General features: G+C 40.0%; 46 non-coding genes across 46 annotated transcripts; all 46 read left to right on the forward strand.

Annotated features, from left to right (window-relative positions):
• Positions 1-7,186: 7,186 nt before the first annotated feature.
• trnac-gca (transfer RNA cysteine (anticodon GCA)) lies at positions 7,187-7,258 on the forward strand. Its single transcript has one exon. It is a non-coding gene; the product is annotated as a tRNA-Cys (tRNA).
• Positions 7,259-7,391: 133 nt separating this feature from the next.
• Positions 7,392-7,463, forward strand: trnac-gca (transfer RNA cysteine (anticodon GCA)). The gene has a single exon. It is a non-coding gene; the product is annotated as a tRNA-Cys (tRNA).
• Positions 7,464-7,596: 133 nt separating this feature from the next.
• Positions 7,597-7,668, forward strand: trnac-gca (transfer RNA cysteine (anticodon GCA)). The gene has a single exon. It is a non-coding gene; the product is annotated as a tRNA-Cys (tRNA).
• A 133-nt stretch (positions 7,669-7,801) lies between these two features.
• trnac-gca (transfer RNA cysteine (anticodon GCA)) lies at positions 7,802-7,873 on the forward strand. Its single transcript has one exon. It is a non-coding gene; the product is annotated as a tRNA-Cys (tRNA).
• Positions 7,874-8,007: 134 nt separating this feature from the next.
• Positions 8,008-8,079, forward strand: trnac-gca (transfer RNA cysteine (anticodon GCA)). Its single transcript has one exon. It is a non-coding gene; the product is annotated as a tRNA-Cys (tRNA).
• Positions 8,080-8,210: 131 nt separating this feature from the next.
• trnac-gca (transfer RNA cysteine (anticodon GCA)) lies at positions 8,211-8,282 on the forward strand. The gene has a single exon. It is a non-coding gene; the product is annotated as a tRNA-Cys (tRNA).
• A 120-nt stretch (positions 8,283-8,402) lies between these two features.
• On the forward strand, positions 8,403-8,474 carry trnac-gca (transfer RNA cysteine (anticodon GCA)). The gene has a single exon. It is a non-coding gene; the product is annotated as a tRNA-Cys (tRNA).
• A 135-nt stretch (positions 8,475-8,609) lies between these two features.
• Positions 8,610-8,681, forward strand: trnac-gca (transfer RNA cysteine (anticodon GCA)). Its single transcript has one exon. It is a non-coding gene; the product is annotated as a tRNA-Cys (tRNA).
• Positions 8,682-8,801: 120 nt separating this feature from the next.
• trnac-gca (transfer RNA cysteine (anticodon GCA)) lies at positions 8,802-8,873 on the forward strand. Its single transcript has one exon. It is a non-coding gene; the product is annotated as a tRNA-Cys (tRNA).
• A 135-nt stretch (positions 8,874-9,008) lies between these two features.
• On the forward strand, positions 9,009-9,080 carry trnac-gca (transfer RNA cysteine (anticodon GCA)). Its single transcript has one exon. It is a non-coding gene; the product is annotated as a tRNA-Cys (tRNA).
• A 120-nt stretch (positions 9,081-9,200) lies between these two features.
• trnac-gca (transfer RNA cysteine (anticodon GCA)) lies at positions 9,201-9,272 on the forward strand. Its single transcript has one exon. It is a non-coding gene; the product is annotated as a tRNA-Cys (tRNA).
• Positions 9,273-9,392: 120 nt separating this feature from the next.
• trnac-gca (transfer RNA cysteine (anticodon GCA)) lies at positions 9,393-9,464 on the forward strand. The gene has a single exon. It is a non-coding gene; the product is annotated as a tRNA-Cys (tRNA).
• Positions 9,465-9,645: 181 nt separating this feature from the next.
• trnac-gca (transfer RNA cysteine (anticodon GCA)) lies at positions 9,646-9,717 on the forward strand. Its single transcript has one exon. It is a non-coding gene; the product is annotated as a tRNA-Cys (tRNA).
• A 134-nt stretch (positions 9,718-9,851) lies between these two features.
• On the forward strand, positions 9,852-9,923 carry trnac-gca (transfer RNA cysteine (anticodon GCA)). The gene has a single exon. It is a non-coding gene; the product is annotated as a tRNA-Cys (tRNA).
• A 135-nt stretch (positions 9,924-10,058) lies between these two features.
• Positions 10,059-10,130, forward strand: trnac-gca (transfer RNA cysteine (anticodon GCA)). The gene has a single exon. It is a non-coding gene; the product is annotated as a tRNA-Cys (tRNA).
• Positions 10,131-10,265: 135 nt separating this feature from the next.
• Positions 10,266-10,337, forward strand: trnac-gca (transfer RNA cysteine (anticodon GCA)). Its single transcript has one exon. It is a non-coding gene; the product is annotated as a tRNA-Cys (tRNA).
• A 371-nt stretch (positions 10,338-10,708) lies between these two features.
• Positions 10,709-10,780, forward strand: trnac-gca (transfer RNA cysteine (anticodon GCA)). The gene has a single exon. It is a non-coding gene; the product is annotated as a tRNA-Cys (tRNA).
• A 135-nt stretch (positions 10,781-10,915) lies between these two features.
• Positions 10,916-10,987, forward strand: trnac-gca (transfer RNA cysteine (anticodon GCA)). The gene has a single exon. It is a non-coding gene; the product is annotated as a tRNA-Cys (tRNA).
• Positions 10,988-11,107: 120 nt separating this feature from the next.
• On the forward strand, positions 11,108-11,179 carry trnac-gca (transfer RNA cysteine (anticodon GCA)). Its single transcript has one exon. It is a non-coding gene; the product is annotated as a tRNA-Cys (tRNA).
• A 181-nt stretch (positions 11,180-11,360) lies between these two features.
• Positions 11,361-11,432, forward strand: trnac-gca (transfer RNA cysteine (anticodon GCA)). The gene has a single exon. It is a non-coding gene; the product is annotated as a tRNA-Cys (tRNA).
• Positions 11,433-11,566: 134 nt separating this feature from the next.
• Positions 11,567-11,638, forward strand: trnac-gca (transfer RNA cysteine (anticodon GCA)). The gene has a single exon. It is a non-coding gene; the product is annotated as a tRNA-Cys (tRNA).
• A 178-nt stretch (positions 11,639-11,816) lies between these two features.
• trnac-gca (transfer RNA cysteine (anticodon GCA)) lies at positions 11,817-11,888 on the forward strand. The gene has a single exon. It is a non-coding gene; the product is annotated as a tRNA-Cys (tRNA).
• Positions 11,889-12,211: 323 nt separating this feature from the next.
• Positions 12,212-12,283, forward strand: trnac-gca (transfer RNA cysteine (anticodon GCA)). Its single transcript has one exon. It is a non-coding gene; the product is annotated as a tRNA-Cys (tRNA).
• A 133-nt stretch (positions 12,284-12,416) lies between these two features.
• On the forward strand, positions 12,417-12,488 carry trnac-gca (transfer RNA cysteine (anticodon GCA)). Its single transcript has one exon. It is a non-coding gene; the product is annotated as a tRNA-Cys (tRNA).
• A 120-nt stretch (positions 12,489-12,608) lies between these two features.
• On the forward strand, positions 12,609-12,680 carry trnac-gca (transfer RNA cysteine (anticodon GCA)). The gene has a single exon. It is a non-coding gene; the product is annotated as a tRNA-Cys (tRNA).
• A 181-nt stretch (positions 12,681-12,861) lies between these two features.
• On the forward strand, positions 12,862-12,933 carry trnac-gca (transfer RNA cysteine (anticodon GCA)). The gene has a single exon. It is a non-coding gene; the product is annotated as a tRNA-Cys (tRNA).
• Positions 12,934-13,067: 134 nt separating this feature from the next.
• Positions 13,068-13,139, forward strand: trnac-gca (transfer RNA cysteine (anticodon GCA)). The gene has a single exon. It is a non-coding gene; the product is annotated as a tRNA-Cys (tRNA).
• Positions 13,140-13,274: 135 nt separating this feature from the next.
• Positions 13,275-13,346, forward strand: trnac-gca (transfer RNA cysteine (anticodon GCA)). The gene has a single exon. It is a non-coding gene; the product is annotated as a tRNA-Cys (tRNA).
• A 181-nt stretch (positions 13,347-13,527) lies between these two features.
• On the forward strand, positions 13,528-13,599 carry trnac-gca (transfer RNA cysteine (anticodon GCA)). The gene has a single exon. It is a non-coding gene; the product is annotated as a tRNA-Cys (tRNA).
• A 120-nt stretch (positions 13,600-13,719) lies between these two features.
• Positions 13,720-13,791, forward strand: trnac-gca (transfer RNA cysteine (anticodon GCA)). The gene has a single exon. It is a non-coding gene; the product is annotated as a tRNA-Cys (tRNA).
• Positions 13,792-13,924: 133 nt separating this feature from the next.
• Positions 13,925-13,996, forward strand: trnac-gca (transfer RNA cysteine (anticodon GCA)). The gene has a single exon. It is a non-coding gene; the product is annotated as a tRNA-Cys (tRNA).
• A 133-nt stretch (positions 13,997-14,129) lies between these two features.
• Positions 14,130-14,201, forward strand: trnac-gca (transfer RNA cysteine (anticodon GCA)). Its single transcript has one exon. It is a non-coding gene; the product is annotated as a tRNA-Cys (tRNA).
• A 134-nt stretch (positions 14,202-14,335) lies between these two features.
• On the forward strand, positions 14,336-14,407 carry trnac-gca (transfer RNA cysteine (anticodon GCA)). The gene has a single exon. It is a non-coding gene; the product is annotated as a tRNA-Cys (tRNA).
• A 178-nt stretch (positions 14,408-14,585) lies between these two features.
• On the forward strand, positions 14,586-14,657 carry trnac-gca (transfer RNA cysteine (anticodon GCA)). Its single transcript has one exon. It is a non-coding gene; the product is annotated as a tRNA-Cys (tRNA).
• Positions 14,658-14,980: 323 nt separating this feature from the next.
• trnac-gca (transfer RNA cysteine (anticodon GCA)) lies at positions 14,981-15,052 on the forward strand. The gene has a single exon. It is a non-coding gene; the product is annotated as a tRNA-Cys (tRNA).
• A 134-nt stretch (positions 15,053-15,186) lies between these two features.
• On the forward strand, positions 15,187-15,258 carry trnac-gca (transfer RNA cysteine (anticodon GCA)). Its single transcript has one exon. It is a non-coding gene; the product is annotated as a tRNA-Cys (tRNA).
• Positions 15,259-15,436: 178 nt separating this feature from the next.
• trnac-gca (transfer RNA cysteine (anticodon GCA)) lies at positions 15,437-15,508 on the forward strand. The gene has a single exon. It is a non-coding gene; the product is annotated as a tRNA-Cys (tRNA).
• Positions 15,509-15,831: 323 nt separating this feature from the next.
• trnac-gca (transfer RNA cysteine (anticodon GCA)) lies at positions 15,832-15,903 on the forward strand. Its single transcript has one exon. It is a non-coding gene; the product is annotated as a tRNA-Cys (tRNA).
• Positions 15,904-16,037: 134 nt separating this feature from the next.
• trnac-gca (transfer RNA cysteine (anticodon GCA)) lies at positions 16,038-16,109 on the forward strand. Its single transcript has one exon. It is a non-coding gene; the product is annotated as a tRNA-Cys (tRNA).
• A 181-nt stretch (positions 16,110-16,290) lies between these two features.
• On the forward strand, positions 16,291-16,362 carry trnac-gca (transfer RNA cysteine (anticodon GCA)). Its single transcript has one exon. It is a non-coding gene; the product is annotated as a tRNA-Cys (tRNA).
• Positions 16,363-16,496: 134 nt separating this feature from the next.
• trnac-gca (transfer RNA cysteine (anticodon GCA)) lies at positions 16,497-16,568 on the forward strand. Its single transcript has one exon. It is a non-coding gene; the product is annotated as a tRNA-Cys (tRNA).
• A 181-nt stretch (positions 16,569-16,749) lies between these two features.
• Positions 16,750-16,821, forward strand: trnac-gca (transfer RNA cysteine (anticodon GCA)). The gene has a single exon. It is a non-coding gene; the product is annotated as a tRNA-Cys (tRNA).
• A 181-nt stretch (positions 16,822-17,002) lies between these two features.
• On the forward strand, positions 17,003-17,074 carry trnac-gca (transfer RNA cysteine (anticodon GCA)). The gene has a single exon. It is a non-coding gene; the product is annotated as a tRNA-Cys (tRNA).
• Positions 17,075-17,397: 323 nt separating this feature from the next.
• On the forward strand, positions 17,398-17,469 carry trnac-gca (transfer RNA cysteine (anticodon GCA)). Its single transcript has one exon. It is a non-coding gene; the product is annotated as a tRNA-Cys (tRNA).
• A 133-nt stretch (positions 17,470-17,602) lies between these two features.
• trnac-gca (transfer RNA cysteine (anticodon GCA)) lies at positions 17,603-17,674 on the forward strand. Its single transcript has one exon. It is a non-coding gene; the product is annotated as a tRNA-Cys (tRNA).
• A 120-nt stretch (positions 17,675-17,794) lies between these two features.
• Positions 17,795-17,866, forward strand: trnac-gca (transfer RNA cysteine (anticodon GCA)). Its single transcript has one exon. It is a non-coding gene; the product is annotated as a tRNA-Cys (tRNA).
• The last annotated feature ends 167 nt before the right edge of the window (positions 17,867-18,033 follow it).

Raw genomic sequence — 18,033 nt, forward strand, 5'->3', positions numbered from 1 at the left:
CAATATGAAAGATGTGGTTTTGTGTACGTCGTGTGTGTGTGATCTGTGAGTGTGTATCTGGATGTGTCAGTGTGTTTTTACATGTGTGTGTGTATCTGGCCGTGCGTATGTGTTAGTGTGTATTTTTGAATTTGTTTGTGTATCTGGATGTGCGTGTACGTATATGTGTGTTTTTGTCTGTACGAGGTCTGTGTGAGTGTGTTTGTTTGATTGAATATGTGTGTGTGTTTGTGATTGTGTTTATACAATTGTTTGTGTGCCTGTCTATTTCTATGTGTGTGTCTGTTGGTGTGCGTGTATGTGTGAATTTGTGTGCATATGCCTGTATCTACGTTTGTGTGTGCTTTCAGTGTGTGTGTGTGTGTATGTGTATTTTGATGTGTGTGATTTTGTGTGTGTCTGTTTGTCTGCAAGCACTTTAGGTTTGTACATACCTTTGTATGTGCTTGTGTGTTTCACGGTGTGTCTGTATTTTTGTGTGTGTATGTATTTTTGTGTGTGTATGTGTAAATTTGTGTGCGTATGTATGTTTGAGAATGTTTTCATACATATGTTTGTGTGTGCCCTTCTATTTTAGTGTGTTTGTCTGCATTTTGGTGTGTGTGTCTGTATTTTAGTGTGTGTACATTTCTGTGTGCACGCGTGTGTGTATGTTTGTGAATGTTTTCGTACATATGTTTGTGTGTGCCCTTCTATTTTAGTGTTTGTCTGCATTTTGGTGTGTGTGTCTATATTTTGGTGTGTGTACATTTCTGTGTGCACGCGTGTGTGTATGTTTCTGAATGTTTTCGTACATATGTTTGTGTGTTCCTGTCTATTTTGGTGTGTGTGTCTGTAATTTGGTGTGTGTGTACATTTCTGTGTGCACGCGTGTGTGTATGTTTGTGAATGTTTTATACATATGTTTGTGTGTTCCTGTCTATTTTGGTGTGTGTGTCTGTATTTTGGTGTGTGTACATGTCTGTGTGCACGCGTGTGTGTATGTTTCTGAATGTTTTCGTACATATGTCTGTGTGTTCCTGTCTATTTTGGTGTGTGTGTCTGTATTTTGGTTTTGTGTACATGTCTGTATGCACGCGTGTGTGTATGTTTCTGAATGTTTTCGTACATGTCTGTGTGTTCCTGTCTATTTTGGTGTGTGTGTCTGTATTTTGGTGTGTGTACATGTCTGTGTGCACGCGTGTGTGTATGTTTGTGAATGTTTTCGTACATATGTCTGTGTGTTCCTGTCTATTTTGGTGTGTGTGTCTGTATTTTGGTGTGTGTGTACATTTCTATGTGCACATGTGTGTGTGTATGATTGTGTGTTTGGCACATACAGTATGTTTATGTATGCCTGTCGAAATTCATTGGGTGTACGTCTGTATTTTGGTGTGTGCATATGTGGGATTTTGTGAGTGTGCGTGTTTGTCTGCGTGCATGTGTGGGTTTGTACACATGTCTGTTGTGTGTGTGTGTCTGTGTTTGGGTGCCTATCTATATGTACATGTGTGTGTGTTTGTGATTTTGTGGGTGCATTTCAACTTGAATAGTTTGTAACATATAACACGTGTGTGTCTTGTGTGTGTCTTTCAATGTTATTAAAACCTCACATCCAGCAGGAACTTTCTCTCTCACTTCATGCGCGGCTCAAACTCCTCTTGGCTGCCACGACCACTTCCTGATTGCTGCGCTTCAGATCGCTCTCATGTGTGTTGGCTCTCGCACGAGTCCATTCAACTGCAGCCATGAATGAAAGATTTGTTTACACGAGTGCCTCCTTTTCACCCCCAGCGGCTGCCGGAGAAAACACAAGCAGCTGAAAGGTCTTCGTGGAGACGAGTCAATGATTTCACAGGTTCTTGCATCAGGAGGAGGAATGAACGCATCATGTGACCTACATCCAGAGGTTTAGGAAGAAAGTGAGTAACAATCAAACGTATGTCTTCATATGATGGAAAAACATATTTTAATTAATAAAAGTTAGAATTTTCCTCAAAATAATCATTAATAAGTAACATTTATTTATTTTTTCTCGAAATTATATCTAATTCATGAATACAAATATGGACATAACGTGTTAAATATTGATGGATGGATGGATGATGGATGGATGGATGGATGGATGGATGGATGGATGGATGGATGGATGGATGGAAGATTGGATGATGGATGGATGGATGATGGATGATGGATGATGGATGGATGGATGGATGGATGGATGGATGGATGGATGGATGGATGGATGGATGGATGGATGGATGGATGGATGGATGGATGGATGGATGGATGATGGATGGATGGATGGATGGAAGATTGGAGGGATGAATGAATGGATGGACGGATGATGGATGGATGGACGGATGGATGGATGGACGGATGATGGATGATGGAGGGATGGATGAATGGATGGATGGATGGATGGATGGACGGATGATGGATGGATGGATGGATGGATGGATGGATGATAGACAGACAGACAGACAGACAGACAGACAGACAGACAGACAGACAGACAGACAGACAGACAGACAGACAGACAGACAGATAGATAGATAGATAGATAGATAGATAGATAGATAGATAGATAGATAGATAGATAGATAGATAGATAGATAGATAGATAGATAGATAGATAGATAGATAGATAGATAGATAGATAGATAGATAGATAGATAGATAGATAGATAGATAGATAGATAGATTTTCCAGCACACAACAACACAGACGTTAGATTCATGAAACAAGAACAAAGTTCAATAAAACGAAAGTGCAAGATGACACAATCTAAATCTAAAGATAAAGAGCATAGATCAAAAAAAAAAAAAAACTAATTATACAAAGATTAAAATAGAATAGAATCATGTTTTCACTCCACTCCTGCCCAAACTCAGAATTAAACTATCTAATAACACGAGGAATGGATGAGTCCCTGAGTCTATTAGTGTTGCATCATGGGAGGAGCATTCGTGCATTAATAATAATAACAATAATAATTAATAATGATAACAATAATTCTCTTGAAATATTAGCTCTGATGAGTTTGCTTCACCAACTAAGAGTCTCTTCAAACCCATTTTGAAACGCTGACTTCATCGCTGTGATCTCTGATCTTAAAAGGTTTCACACGACACACAACTACACACAGATGGCTGCTTAAAAAAAAGCCTATTGTCGTTCAAAGGAAGAGAAAAAAAACAATGACGAGGGGAATTCTCAGCTGTGAGACACTGGAAGAAAATGCTGGATTAGTTATGGAAGGAGTGACGTCGTCCAGGGGAACACGGACAAAAGATCATCTTCTCGGTGGAGGTCAGTACTGCATCATCAGATACAGACTCCTGCCAAGCAGCTCTTTTTTTTTTAATTCATTCATATCGTTAGAAATCTGCAGAATTTTAAATATCGTCAAGGGTTGAAAAGTGAAGAAAAAAAAAAGAACTTATTGTTTTCGTATCACAATGAGTGAGTAAATCAAGGCATTGTTGTGTAGAAAACTCTTTGATCAACACCGTTTGTGTGTATCTGTCGCTGCACGCCTCAGACGTGTGTGAATGTGTCGGCCCGGGGGGATGACCGAGTGACTAATTGTTGCTGTCTGTAACACAAGCTAACACACACACACACACGCGCACAAACACACACACAGCCAGGATTATGCAATCTTCATCTGGATTATTATCTTCATTTTTCTTCTCCAGGGCAGAATATCACTTTCTCAACCCCTGACCTTGACTCAATCCATTCCCCGGCGTTCCTGTGACAACCCCAGCAATTTCCAAACCGTCGACCCCGACACACACAGGATGCCCGGTCGCAGGTTCAGGTGACTGCGGCGACACAAAAGGCGAGTTAACTACACACACCGACCAACAAGTGAAAATCAAAACAGAGGCAGCTGCTCGTTCACACCAGGGTAGAACAGCGAGAAGAGAAACGTTGATGGGACTGATATGAACCATGACTGATATGAACCATGACAGACGGAAGTTTGTGAGCAGAGTTTCTCACTATTATTATTATTATTATTATTATTAATATGCCCTTATTGTTTTAATACAAACATACTTTCATACTTATTACGGCTTTTAGCAATGAGCCCATTCAAACAGAAGGTGGTAGTGGTGGTCTCTATTACACACAAACTAGCATACACACTTTATTTATATCACACACACAAACACATGTTATTTAAATAACACACACACAAATACACTCGCGTACACACAATTTTTAAATCACACACACAAATACACGTGTTATTTAAATAACACACACAAATACATGTTATTTAATTAACACACACACAAATACACTCGCAGACACACAATTTTTAAATCACACACACAAATACACGTGTTATTTAAATAACACACACAAATACATGTTATTTAAATAACACACATACAAATACACTTACATAAACACAATTTTTAAATCAAACAAACAAATACACGTGTTATTTAAATAACACACACAAATACATGTTATTTAAATAACACACACACAAATACACTCGCAGACACACAATTTTTAAATCAGACACACAAATACACGTGTTATTTAAATAACACACACAAATACATGTTATTTAAATAACACACACACAAATACACTCGCATACACACAATTTTTAAATCACACACACAAATACACGTGTTATTTAAATAACACACACACAAATACACTCGCATACACACAATTTTTAAATCACACACACAAATACAGGTGTTATTTAAATAACACACACAAATACATGTTATTTAAATAACACACACACAAATACACTCGCAGAAACACAATTTTTAAATCACACACACAAATGTTATTTAAATTACACACACACACAAATAGACTAACATACACACATAATTAAACAAATACACAAATGCACATGTTATTTAAATAACACACACAAATACATGTTATTTAAATAACACACACACAAATACACTCGCATACACACCATTTTTTAAATCACACACACAAATACACATGTTATTTAATTAACACACATACAAATACACTTACATAAACACAATTTTTAAATCACACAAACAAATACACGTGTTATTTAAATAACACACACAAATACATGTTATTTAAATAACACACACACAAATACACTCGCAGACACACAATTTTTAAATCACACACACAAATGTTATTTAAATTACACACACACACAAATAGACTAACATACACACATAATTAAACAAATACACAAATGCACATGTTATTTAAACAACACACACAAATACATGTTATTTAAATAACACACACACAAATACACTCGCATACACACCATTTTTTAAATCACACACACAAATACACATGTTATTTAATTAACACACATACAAATACACTTACATAAACACAATTTTTAAATCACACAAACAAATACACGTGTTATTTAAATAACACACACAAATACATGTTATTTAAATAACACACACACAAATACACTCGCAGACACACAATTTTTAAATCACACACACAAATACACATGTTATTTAAATAACACACACAAATACATGTTATTTAAATAACACACACACAAATACACTCGCATACACACAATTTTTAAATCACACACACAAATACACATGTTATTTAATTAACACACATACAAATACACTTACATAAACACAATTTTTAAATCACACAAACAAATACACGTGTTATTTAAATAACACACACAAATACATGTTATTTAAATAACACACACACAAATACACTCACAGACACACAATTTTTAAATCACACACACAAATACATGTTATTTAAATAACACACACACAAATACACTCGCAGACACACATTATTTAAATCACACACACAAATGTTATTTAAATTACACACACACACAAATAGACTAACATACACACATAATTAAACAAATACACAAATGCACATGTTATTTAAATAACACACACACAAATACACTCGCAGACACACATTATTAAAATCACACACGCACAAAAACGCACATACACACATTATTTAGAACACAAACACACAAATACATGCACCTACACTCAGTATCTATATCACACACACATAAATAGAAATAAAGGGACACACATAAATGTTTTCAAAATAAAATATTCAATATGAACCCATTGTTTTACACACACACACACACACACACACACACACACACACACACACACACACACACACACACAATTGTTACATTGTCCACACTTTTCTGTTGCCCCATGTCTACAGGTGTGAGCAGCCTTCAGAAGTGTAAGCGCTCAACCAGGCCTAACCCTGATCTCACCATTTAACACTTACACACTAACACTGTTGTCCTTCATCTGTCGCCCATCAAAGGCTCTATTGATAAGCTTGGCTGACTTTCTCTGGGTGGATCTCTTAGTCGAGCAAAGATGATGACCCTTAGTCAGATAAGTCTTTACCTTCTGAGGAGTCTTTGCATTGACTCAGCAACACTTTGGTCATGACACGTATGAGGTCTTCAGTCGACTGATGTCGCTGTGACAGGGTGTGGCTTCTTCCCAGACATGACCTAATTTAAAGACTCACTTTGTTGCCGGATTGAAGCGAAAGATTTGCGGTGTCTATTAAAGTCAGGCGTGGATTCTAAGAGTCTTGTAAAAACCTCCTGTGATGTGTTTAGATGCCAGCGATCAGACGCGCTGATGAAAGAGGCGTTTAAAGACTTGATTACGAATCTTTTTATGGATTTATGGAGGTTAATGGAGGAGAAAATGAAGGAGATATAAAAACACACACTTAACTCACAATCACAAAATAATCCAACTTGTCACCTTTAATTATTGTGTGTTCATTTGTGCAGTCAGATTTTCCATATGTGGAATAAACGCAAAATGTCTCATGTTTCAATGTGCAACATCCAAAAGCGGGTATAGTTCAGTAACACATGATCTGTGACCCAAACTCATCACTGAGGTTTTTTTTTTATATAGAACAGCAAGATATCTCATGTACAAACATCCAAATACAACTTTATCAACAACTAAAAGTGGGTATATCTCAGGGGTATAGCACATCACTGCAGATCAAGAGGTTCACATCAGGGTCCCCCCTTACCTTTTCGCCACCTATACTTTCTGACTCAATCTTCCTCACAAGGGTGTTTCTTACAATGATCTTTTTCCAACCAGAGCTAGATATCTCATGTACAAACATCAAGTAACTACTTTCTCAACAAATGAAAGGGGGTATAGCTCAGTGGTAGAGCATTTGACTGCAGATCAATAGGTCCCCAGTTCAAATCTGGGTGCCCCCTTACCTTTCACTGCCCTTCATTTTTGACACAACCTTCCCCTCATCACAAACTGTTTCTAACAATGATCTTTTTCCAACCAGAGCTAGATATATCACGTTCAAACATCAAACTACTACTTTTTCAACAAATTCAAGGGGGTATAGCTCAGTGGTAGAGCATTTGACTGCAGATCAAGAGGTCCCCAGTTCAAATCTTGGTGCCCCCTTACCTTTCACTGCCCTTCATTTTTGACACAACCTTCCCCTCATCACAAACTGTTTCTAACAATGATCATTTTCCAACCAGAGCTAAATATATCACGTTCAAACATCAAACTACAACTTTTCCAACAAATTCAAGGGGGTATAGCTCAGTGGTAGAGCATTTGACTGCAGATCAAGAGGTCCCCAGTTCAAATCTGGGTGCCCCCTTACCTTTCACTGCCCAACATTTTTGACACAACCTTCCCCTCGTCACAAACTGTTTCTAACAATGATCTTTTCCAAAACACAGATTGATATCCCATGATCAAAAATCAAAATACCACTTTGTCACCAACTGAAAGGGGGTATAGCTCAGTGGTAGAGCATTTGACTGCAGATCAAGAGGTCCCCAGTTCAAATCTGGGTGCCCCCTTACTTTTCACTGCCCAGCGTTTTTGACACAACCTTCCCTCATCACCAACGGTGTTTCTTACAATGATGTTTTTCCAACCAGAGCTAGATATATCACGTTCAAACATCAAACTACTACTTTTTCAACACATTCCAGGGGGTATAGCTCAGTGGTAGAGCATTTGACTGCAGATCAAGAGGTCCCCAGTTCAAATCTGGGTGCCCCCTTACTTTTCACTTTCCAGCGTTTTTGACACAACCTTCCCTCATCACCAACAGTGTTTCTTACGATGATCGTTTTCCGAGAGCTAGATATATCACGTTCAAATATCAAAGTACTACTTTTTCAACAAGTTAAAGGGGGTATAGCTCAGTGGTAGAGCATTTGACTGCAGATCAAGAGGTCCCCAGTTCAAATCTGGGTGCCCCCTTACTTTCCAGCACAAATAATCTGTGACACAACCTTCCCTCATCACCAACGGTGTTTCTTACAATGAGAGCTAGATATATCACGTTCAAACATCAAACTACTACTTTTTCAACAAATTAAAGGGGGTATAGCTCAGTGGTAGAGCATTTGACTGCAGATCAAGAGGTCCCCAGTTCAAATCTTGGTGCCCCCTTACCTTTCACAGCTCATCATCTTTGACACAACCTTCCCCTCATCACCAACAGTGTTTCTAACAATGATCTTTTTCCAACCAGAGCTAGATATATCACGTTCAAACATCAAACTACTACTTTTTCAACAAATTCAAGGGGGTATAGCTCAGTGGTAGAGCATTTGACTGCAGATCAAGAGGTCCCCAGTTCAAATCTGGGTGCCCCCTTACTCTCCAGCACAAATAATCTGTGACACAACCTTTCCTCATCACCAACGGTGTTTCTTACAATGAGAGCTAGATATATCACGTTCAAACATCAAACTACTACTTTTTCAACACATTCCAGGGGGTATAGCTCAGTGGTAGAGCATTTGACTGCAGATCAAGAGGTCCCCAGTTCAAATCTTGGTGCCCCCTTACCTTTCACAGCTCATCATCTTTGACACAACCTTCCCCTCATCACCAACAGTGTTTCTAACAATGATCTTTTTCCAACCAGAGCTAGATATATCACGTTCAAACATCAAACTACTACTTTTTCAACAAATTCAAGGGGGTATAGCTCAGTGGTAGAGCATTTGACTGCAGATCAACAGGTCCCCAGTTCAAATCTGGGTGCCCCCTTACTCTCCAGCACAAATAATCTGTGACACAACCTTCCCTCATCACCAACAGTGTTTCTTACAATGAGAGCTAGATATATCACGTTCAAACATCAAACTACTACTTTTCCAACAAATTAAAGGGGGTATAGCTCAGTGGTAGAGCATTTGACTGCAGATCAAGAGGTCCCCAGTTCAAATCTGGGTGCCCCCTTACTCTCCAGCACAAATAATCTGTGACACAACCTTCCCTCATCACCAACGGTGTTTCTTACAATGAGAGCTAGATATATCACGTTCAAACATCAAACTACTACTTTTTCAACACATTCCAGGGGGTATAGCTCAGTGGTAGAGCATTTGACTGCAGATCAAGAGGTCCCCAGTTCAAATCTGGGTGCCCCCTTACTTTTCACTGCCCAGCGTTTTTGACACAACCTTCCCCTCATCACAAACTGTTTCTAACAATGATCTTTTTCCAACCAGAGCTAGATATATCACCAACAGTGTTTCTTACGATGATCTTTTTCCGAGAGCTAGATATATCACGGTCAAACATCAAACTACTACTTTTTCAACACATTCCAGGGGGTATAGCTCAGTGGTAGAGCATTTGACTGCAGATCAACAGGTCCCCAGTTCAAATCTGGGTGCCCCCTTACTTTTCACTGCCCAGCGTTTTTGACACAACCTTCCCTCATCACCAACAGTGTTTCTTACGATGATCTTTTTCCAACGAGAGCTAGATATATCACGTTAAAATATCAAAGTACTACTTTTTCAACAAGTTAAAGGGGGTGTAGCTCAGTGGTAGAGCATTTGACTGCAGATCAAGAGGTCCCCAGTTCAAATCTGGGTGCCCCCTTACTTTCCAGCACAAATAATCTGTGACACAACCTTCCCTCATCACCAAGGGTGTTTCTTACTATGATCTCTTTCAAAACCAGAGCTAGATATATCAGGTTCAAACATCAAACTACTACTTTTTCAACAAATTAAAGGGGGTATAGCTCAGTGGTAGAGCATTTGACTGCAGATCAAGAGGTCCCCAGTTCAAATCTGGGTGCCCCCTTACCTTTCACTGCCCAACATTTTTGACACAACCTTCCCCTCATCACCAACGGTGTTTCTTACAATGATGTTTTTCTCACCAGAGCTAGATATATCACGTTCAAACATCAAACTACTACTTTTTCAACAAATTAAAGGGGGTATAGCTCAGTGGTAGAGCATTTGACTGCAGATCAAGAGTTCCCCAGTTCAAATCTGGGTGCCCCCTTACCTTTCACTGCCCAACATTTTTGACACAACCTTCCCCTCATCACAAACTGTTTCTAACAATGATCTTTTTCCAACCAGAGCTAGATATATCACCAACAGTGTTTCTTACGATGATCTTTTTCCGAGAGCTAGATATATCACGTTAAAACATCAAAGTACTACTTTTTCAACACATTCCAGGGGGTATAGCTCAGTGGTAGAGCATTTGACTGCAGATCAAGAGGTCCCCAGTTCAAATTTTCACTGCCCAGCGTTTTTGACACAACCTTCCCCTCATCACAAACAGTGTTTCTTACTATGATGTTTTTCCAACCAGAGCTAGATATATCACGTTCAAACATCAAACTACTACTTTTTCAACAAATTAAAAGGGGTATAGCTCAGTGGTAGAGCATTTGACTGCAGATCAAGAGGTCCCCAGTTCAAATCTGGGTGCCCCCTTACCTTTCACAGCTCATCATCTTTGACACAACCTTACCCTCATCACCAACAGTGTTTCTTACTATGATGTTTTTCCAACCAGAGCTAGATATATCACGTTCAAACATCAAACTACTACTTTTTCAACAAATTAAAGGGGGTATAGCTCAGTGGTAGAGCATTTGACTGCAGATCAAGAGGTCCCCAGTTCAAATCTGGGTGCCCCCTTACTCTCCAGCACAAATAATCTGTGACACAACCTTCCCTCATCACCAACGGTGTTTCTTACAATGAGAGCTAGATATATCACGTTCAAACATCAAACTACTACTTTTTCAACAAATTAAAGGGGGTATAGCTCAGTGGTAGAGCATTTGACTGCAGATCAAGAGGTCCCCAGTTCAAATCTGGGTGCCCCCTTACCTTTCACTGCCCAACATTTTTGACACAACCTTCCCCTCATCACAAACTGTTTCTAACAATGATCTTTTTCCAACCAGAGCTAGATATATCACCAACAGTGTTTCTTACGATGATCTTTTTCCGAGAGCTAGATATATCACGTTCAAACATCAAAGTACTACTTTTTCAACACATTCCAGGGGGTATAGCTCAGTGGTAGAGCATTTGACTGCAGATCAAGAGGTCCCCAGTTCAAATCTGGGTGCCCCCTTACTTTTCACTGCCCAGCGTTTTTGACACAACCTTCCCTCATCACCAGCGGTGTTTCTTACAATGATGTTTTTCCAACCAGAGCTAGATATATTACGTTCAAACATCAAACTACTACTTTTTCAACAAATTAAAGGGGGTATAGCTCACTGGTAGAGCATTTGACTGCAGATCAAGAGGTCCCCAGTTCAAATCTGGATGCCCCCTTACCTTTCACTGCCCAACATTTTTGACACAACCTTCCCCTCATCACAAACTGTTTCTAACAATGATCTTTTTCCAACCAGAGCTAGATATATCACCAACAGTGTTTCTTACGATCATTTTCCGAGAGCTAGATATATCACGTTCAAAGATCAAAGTACTACTTTTTCAACACATTCCAGGGGGTATAGCTCAGTGGTAGAGCATTTGACTGCAGATCAAGAGGTCCCCAGTTCAAATCTGGGTGCCCCCTTACTTTTCACTGCCCAGCGTTTTTGACACAACCTTCCCTCATCACCAGCGGTGTTTCTTACAATGATGTTTTTCCAACCAGAGCTAGATATATCACGTTCAAACATCAAACTACTACTTTTTCAACAAGTTAAAGGGGGTATAGCTCAGTGGTAGAGCATTTGACTGCAGATCAAGAGGTCCCCAGTTCAAATTTTCACTGCCCAGCGTTTTTGACACAACCTTCCCTCATCACCAACGGTGTTTCTTACTATGATCTTTTTCCAACCAGAGCTAGATATATTACGTTCAAACATCAAACTACTACTTTTTCAACAAATTCAAGGGGGTATAGCTCAGTGGTAGAGCATTTGACTGCAGATCAAGAGGTCCCCAGTTCAAATCTGGGTGCCCCCTTACTTTTCACTGCCCAGCGTTTTTGACACCACCTTCACTCATCACCAACAGTGTTTCTTACAATGATGTTTTTCCAACCAGAGCTAGATATATCACGTTCAAACATCAACTACTACTTTTTCAACAAATTAAAGGGGGTATAGCTCAGTGGTAGAGCATTTGACTGCAGATCAAGAGGTCCCCAGTTCAAATCTGGGTGCCCCCTTACTCTCCAGCACAAATAATCTGTGACACAACCTTCCCTCATCACCAACGGTGTTTCTTACAATGAGAGCTAGATATATCACGTTCAAACATCAAACTACTACTTTTTCAACAAATTAAAGGGGGTATAGCTCAGTGGTAGAGCATTTGACTGCAGATCAAGAGGTCCCCAGTTCAAATCTGGGTGCCCCCTTACCTTTCACTGCCCAACATTTTTGACACAACCTTCCCCTCATCACAAACTGTTTCTAACAATGATCTTTTTCCAACCAGAGCTAGATATATCACCAACAGTGTTTCTTACGATGATCTTTTTCCGAGAGCTAGATATATCACGTTCAAACATCAAAGTACTACTTTTTCAACACATTCCAGGGGGTATAGCTCAGTGGTAGAGCATTTGACTGCAGATCAAGAGGTCCCCAGTTCAAATCTGGGTGCCCCCTTACTTTCCAGCACAAATAATCTGTGACACAACCTTCCCTCATCACCAAGGGTGTTTCTTACTATGATCTCTTTCCAACCAGAGCTAGATATATCAGGTTCAAACATCAAACTACTACTTTTTCAACAAATTAAAGGGGGTATAGCTCAGTGGTAGAGCATTTGACTGCAGATCAAGAGGTCCCCAGTTCAAATCTGGGTGCCCCCTTACCTTTCACTGCCCAACATTTTTGACACAACCTTCCCCTCATCACCAACGGTGTTTCTTACAATGATGTTTTTCCCACCAGAGCTAGATATATCACGTTCAAACATCAAACTACTACTTTTTCAACAAATTAAAGGGGGTGTAGCTCAGTGGTAGAGCATTTGACTGCAGATCAAGAGGTCCCCAGTTCAAATCTGGGTGCCCCCTTACCTTTCACTGCCCAACATTTTTGACACAACCTTCCCCTCATCACAAACTGTTTCTAACAATGATCTTTTTCCAACCAGAGCTAGATATATCACCAACAGTGTTTCTTACGATGATCTTTTTCCGAGAGCTAGATATATCACGTTCAAACATCAAACTACTACTTTTTCAACAAATTCAAGGGGGTATAGCTCAGTGGTAGAGCATTTGACTGCAGATCAAGAGGTCCCCAGTTCAAATCTGGGTGCCCCCTTACTCTCCAGCACAAATAATCTGTGACACAACCTTCCCTCATCACCAACGGTGTTTCTTACAATGAGAGCTAGATATATCACGTTCAAACATCAAACTACTACTTTTTCAACAAATTAAAGGGGGTATAGCTCAGTGGTAGAGCATTTGACTGCAGATCAAGAGGTCCCCAGTTCAAATCTGGGTGCCCCCTTACCTTTCACTGCCCAACATTTTTGACACAACCTTCCCCTCATCACAAACTGTTTCTAACAATGATCTTTTTCCAACCAGAGCTAGATATATCACGTTCAAACATCAAACTACTACTTTTTCAACAAATTCAAGGGGGTATAGCTCAGTGGTAGAGCATTTGACTGCAGATCAAGAGGTCCCCAGTTCAAATCTGGGTGCCCCCTTACCTTTCACTGCCCAACATTTTTGACACAACCTTCCCCTCATCACAAACTGTTTCTAACAATGATCTTTTTCCAACCAGAGCTAGATATATCACGTTCAAACATCAAACTACTACTTTTTCAACAAATTCAAGGGGGTATAGCTCAGTGGTAGAGCATTTGACTGCAGATCAAGAGGTCCCCAGTTCAAATCTGGGTGCCCCCTTACTTTTCACTGCCCAGCGTTTTTGACACAACCTTCCCTCATCACCAGCGGTGTTTCTTACAATGATGTTTTTCCAACCAGAGCTAGATATATTACGTTCAAACATCAAACTACTACTTTTTCAACAAATTAAAGGGGGTATAGCTTAGTGGTAGAGCATTTGACTGCAGATCAAGAGGTCCCCAGTTCAAATCTGGGTGCCCCCTTACCTTTCACTGCCCAACATTTTTGACACAACCTTCCCCTCATCACAAACTGTTTCTAACAATGATCTTTTTCCAACCAGAGCTAGATATATCACCAACAGTGTTTCTTACGATCATTTTCCGAGAGCTAGATATATCACGTTCAAAGATCAAAGTACTACTTTTTCAACACATTCCAGGGGGTATAGCTCAGTGGTAGAGCATTTGACTGCAGATCAAGAGGTCCCCAGTTCAAATCTGGGTGCCCCCTTACTTTTCACTGCCCAGCGTTTTTGACACAACCTTCCCTCATCACCAGCGGTGTTTCTTACAATGATGTTTTTCCAACCAGAGCTAGATATATCACGTTCAAACATCAAACTACTACTTTTTCAACAAGTTAAAGGGGGTATAGCTCAGTGGTAGAGCATTTGACTGCAGATCAAGAGGTCCCCAGTTCAAATTTTCACTGCCCAGCGTTTTTGACACAACCTTCCCTCATCACCAACGGTGTTTCTTACTATGATCTTTTTCCAACCAGAGCTAGATATATTACGTTCAAACATCAAACTACTACTTTTTCAACAAATTCAAGGGGGTATAGCTCAGTGGTAGAGCATTTGACTGCAGATCAAGAGGTCCCCAGTTCAAATCTGGGTGCCCCCTTACTTTTCACTGCCCAGCGTTTTTGACACAACCTTCCCTCATCACCAGCGGTGTTTCTTACAATGATGTTTTTCCAACCAGAGCTAGATATATTACGTTCAAACATCAAACTACTACTTTTTCAACAAATTAAAGGGGGTATAGCTCAGTGGTAGAGCATTTGACTGCAGATCAAGAGGTCCCCAGTTCAAATCTGGATGCCCCCTTACCTTTCACTGCCCAACATTTTTGACACAACCTTCCCCTCATCACAAACTGTTTCTAACAATGATCTTTTTCCAACCAGAGCTAGATATATCACCAACAGTGTTTCTTACGATCATTTTCCGAGAGCTAGATATATCACGTTCAAAGATCAAAGTACTACTTTTTCAACACATTCCAGGGGGTATAGCTCAGTGGTAGAGCATTTGACTGCAGATCAAGAGGTCCCCAGTTCAAATCTGGGTGCCCCCTTACTTTTCACTGCCCAGCGTTTTTGACACAACCTTCCCTCATCACCAGCGGTGTTTCTTACAATGATGTTTTTCCAACCAGAGCTAGATATATCACGTTCAAACATCAAACTACTACTTTTTCAACAAGTTAAAGGGGGTATAGCTCAGTGGTAGAGCATTTGACTGCAGATCAAGAGGTCCCCAGTTCAAATTTTCACTGCCCAGCGTTTTTGACACAACCTTCCCTCATCACCAACGGTGTTTCTTACTATGATCTTTTTCCAACCAGAGCTAGATATATTACGTTCAAACATCAAACTACTACTTTTTCAACAAATTCAAGGGGGTATAGCTCAGTGGTAGAGCATTTGACTGCAGATCAAGAGGTCCCCAGTTCAAATCTGGGTGCCCCCTTACTTTTCACTGCCCAGCGTTTTTGACACCACCTTCACTCATCACCAACAGTGTTTCTTACAATGATGTTTTTCCAACCAGAGCTAGATATATCACGTTCAAACATCAAACTACTACTTTTTCAACAAATTAAAGGGGGTATAGCTCAGTGGTAGAGCATTTGACTGCAGATCAAGAGGTCCCCAGTTCAAATCTGGGTGCCCCCTTACCTTTCACTGCCCAACATTTTTGACACAACCTTCCCCTCATCACAAACTGTTTCTAACAATGATCTTTTTCCAACCAGAGCTAGATATATCACCAACAGTGTTTCTTACGATGATCTTTTTCCGAGAGCTAGATATATCACGTTCAAACATCAAAGTACTACTTTTTCAACACATTCCAGGGGGTATAGCTCAGTGGTAGAGCATTTGACTGCAGATCAAGAGGTCCCCAGTTCAAATCTGGGTGCCCCCTTACTTTTCACTGCCCAGCGTTTTTGACACAACCTTCCCTCATCACCAGCGGTGTTTCTTACAATGATGTTTTTCCAACCAGAGCTAGATATATTACGTTCAAACATCAAACTACTACTTTTTCAACAAATTAAAGGGGGTATAGCTCACTGGTAGAGCATTTGACTGCAGATCAAGAGGTCCCCAGTTCAAATCTGGATGCCCCCTTACCTTTCACTGCCCAACATTTTTGACACAACCTTCCCCTCATCACAAACTGTTTCTAACAATGATCTTTTTCCAACCAGAGCTAGATATATCACCAACAGTGTTTCTTACGATGATCTTTTTCCGAGAGCTAGATATATCACGTTCAAACATCAAAGTACTACTTTTTCAACACATTCCAGGGGGTATAGCTCAGTGGTAGAGCATTTGACTGCAGATCAAGAGGTCCCCAGTTCAAATCTGGGTGCCCCCTTACCTTTCACTGCCCAACATTTTTGACACAACCTTCCCCTCATCACAAACTGTTTCTAACAATGATCTTTTTCCAACCAGAGCTAGATATATCACCAACAGTGTTTCTTACGATGATCTTTTTCCGAGAGCTAGATATATCACGTTCAAACATCAAAGTACTACTTTTTCAACACATTCCAGGGGGTATAGCTCAGTGGTAGAGCATTTGACTGCAGATCAAGAGGTCCCCAGTTCAAATCTGGGTGCCCCCTTACTTTTCACTGCCCAGCGTTTTTGACACAACCTTCCCTCATCACCAGCGGTGTTTCTTACAATGATGTTTTTCCAACCAGAGCTAGATATATCACGTTCAAACATCAAACTACTACTTTTTCAACAAGTTAAAGGGGGTATAGCTCAGTGGTAGAGCATTTGACTGCAGATCAAGAGGTCCCCAGTTCAAATTTTCACTGCCCAGCGTTTTTGACACAACCTTCCCTCATCACCAACGGTGTTTCTTACTATGATCTTTTTCCAACCAGAGCTAGATATATTACGTTCAAACATCAAACTACTACTTTTTCAACAAATTCAAGGGGGTATAGCTCAGTGGTAGAGCATTTGACTGCAGATCAAGAGGTCCCCAGTTCAAATCTGGGTGCCCCCTTACTTTTCACTGCCCAGCGTTTTTGACACCACCTTCACTCATCACCAACAGTGTTTCTTACAATGATGTTTTTCCAACCAGAGCTAGATATATCACGTTCAAACATCAACTACTACTTTTTCAACAAATTAAAGGGGGTATAGCTCAGTGGTAGAGCATTTGACTGCAGATCAAGAGGTCCCCAGTTCAAATCTGGGTGCCCCCTTACTCTCCAGCACAAATAATCTGTGACACAACCTTCCCTCATCACCAACGGTGTTTCTTACAATGAGAGCTAGATATATCACATTCAAACATCAAACTACTACTTTTTCAACAAATTAAAGGGGGTATAGCTCAGTGGTAGAGCATTTGACTGCAGATCAAGAGGTCCCCAGTTCAAATCTGGGTGCCCCCTTACCTTTCACTGCCCAACATTTTTGACACAACCTTCCCCTCATCACAAACTGTTTCTAACAATGATCTTTTTCCAACCAGAGCTAGATATATCACCAACAGTGTTTCTTACGATGATCTTTTTCCGAGAGCTAGATATATCACGTTCAAACATCAAAGTACTACTTT

This window comes from Callionymus lyra, chromosome 1 (assembly GCF_982586985.1).
Source record: "Callionymus lyra chromosome 1, fCalLyr1.hap1.1, whole genome shotgun sequence".
Lineage (NCBI taxonomy): Eukaryota > Metazoa > Chordata > Actinopteri > Syngnathiformes > Callionymidae > Callionymus > Callionymus lyra.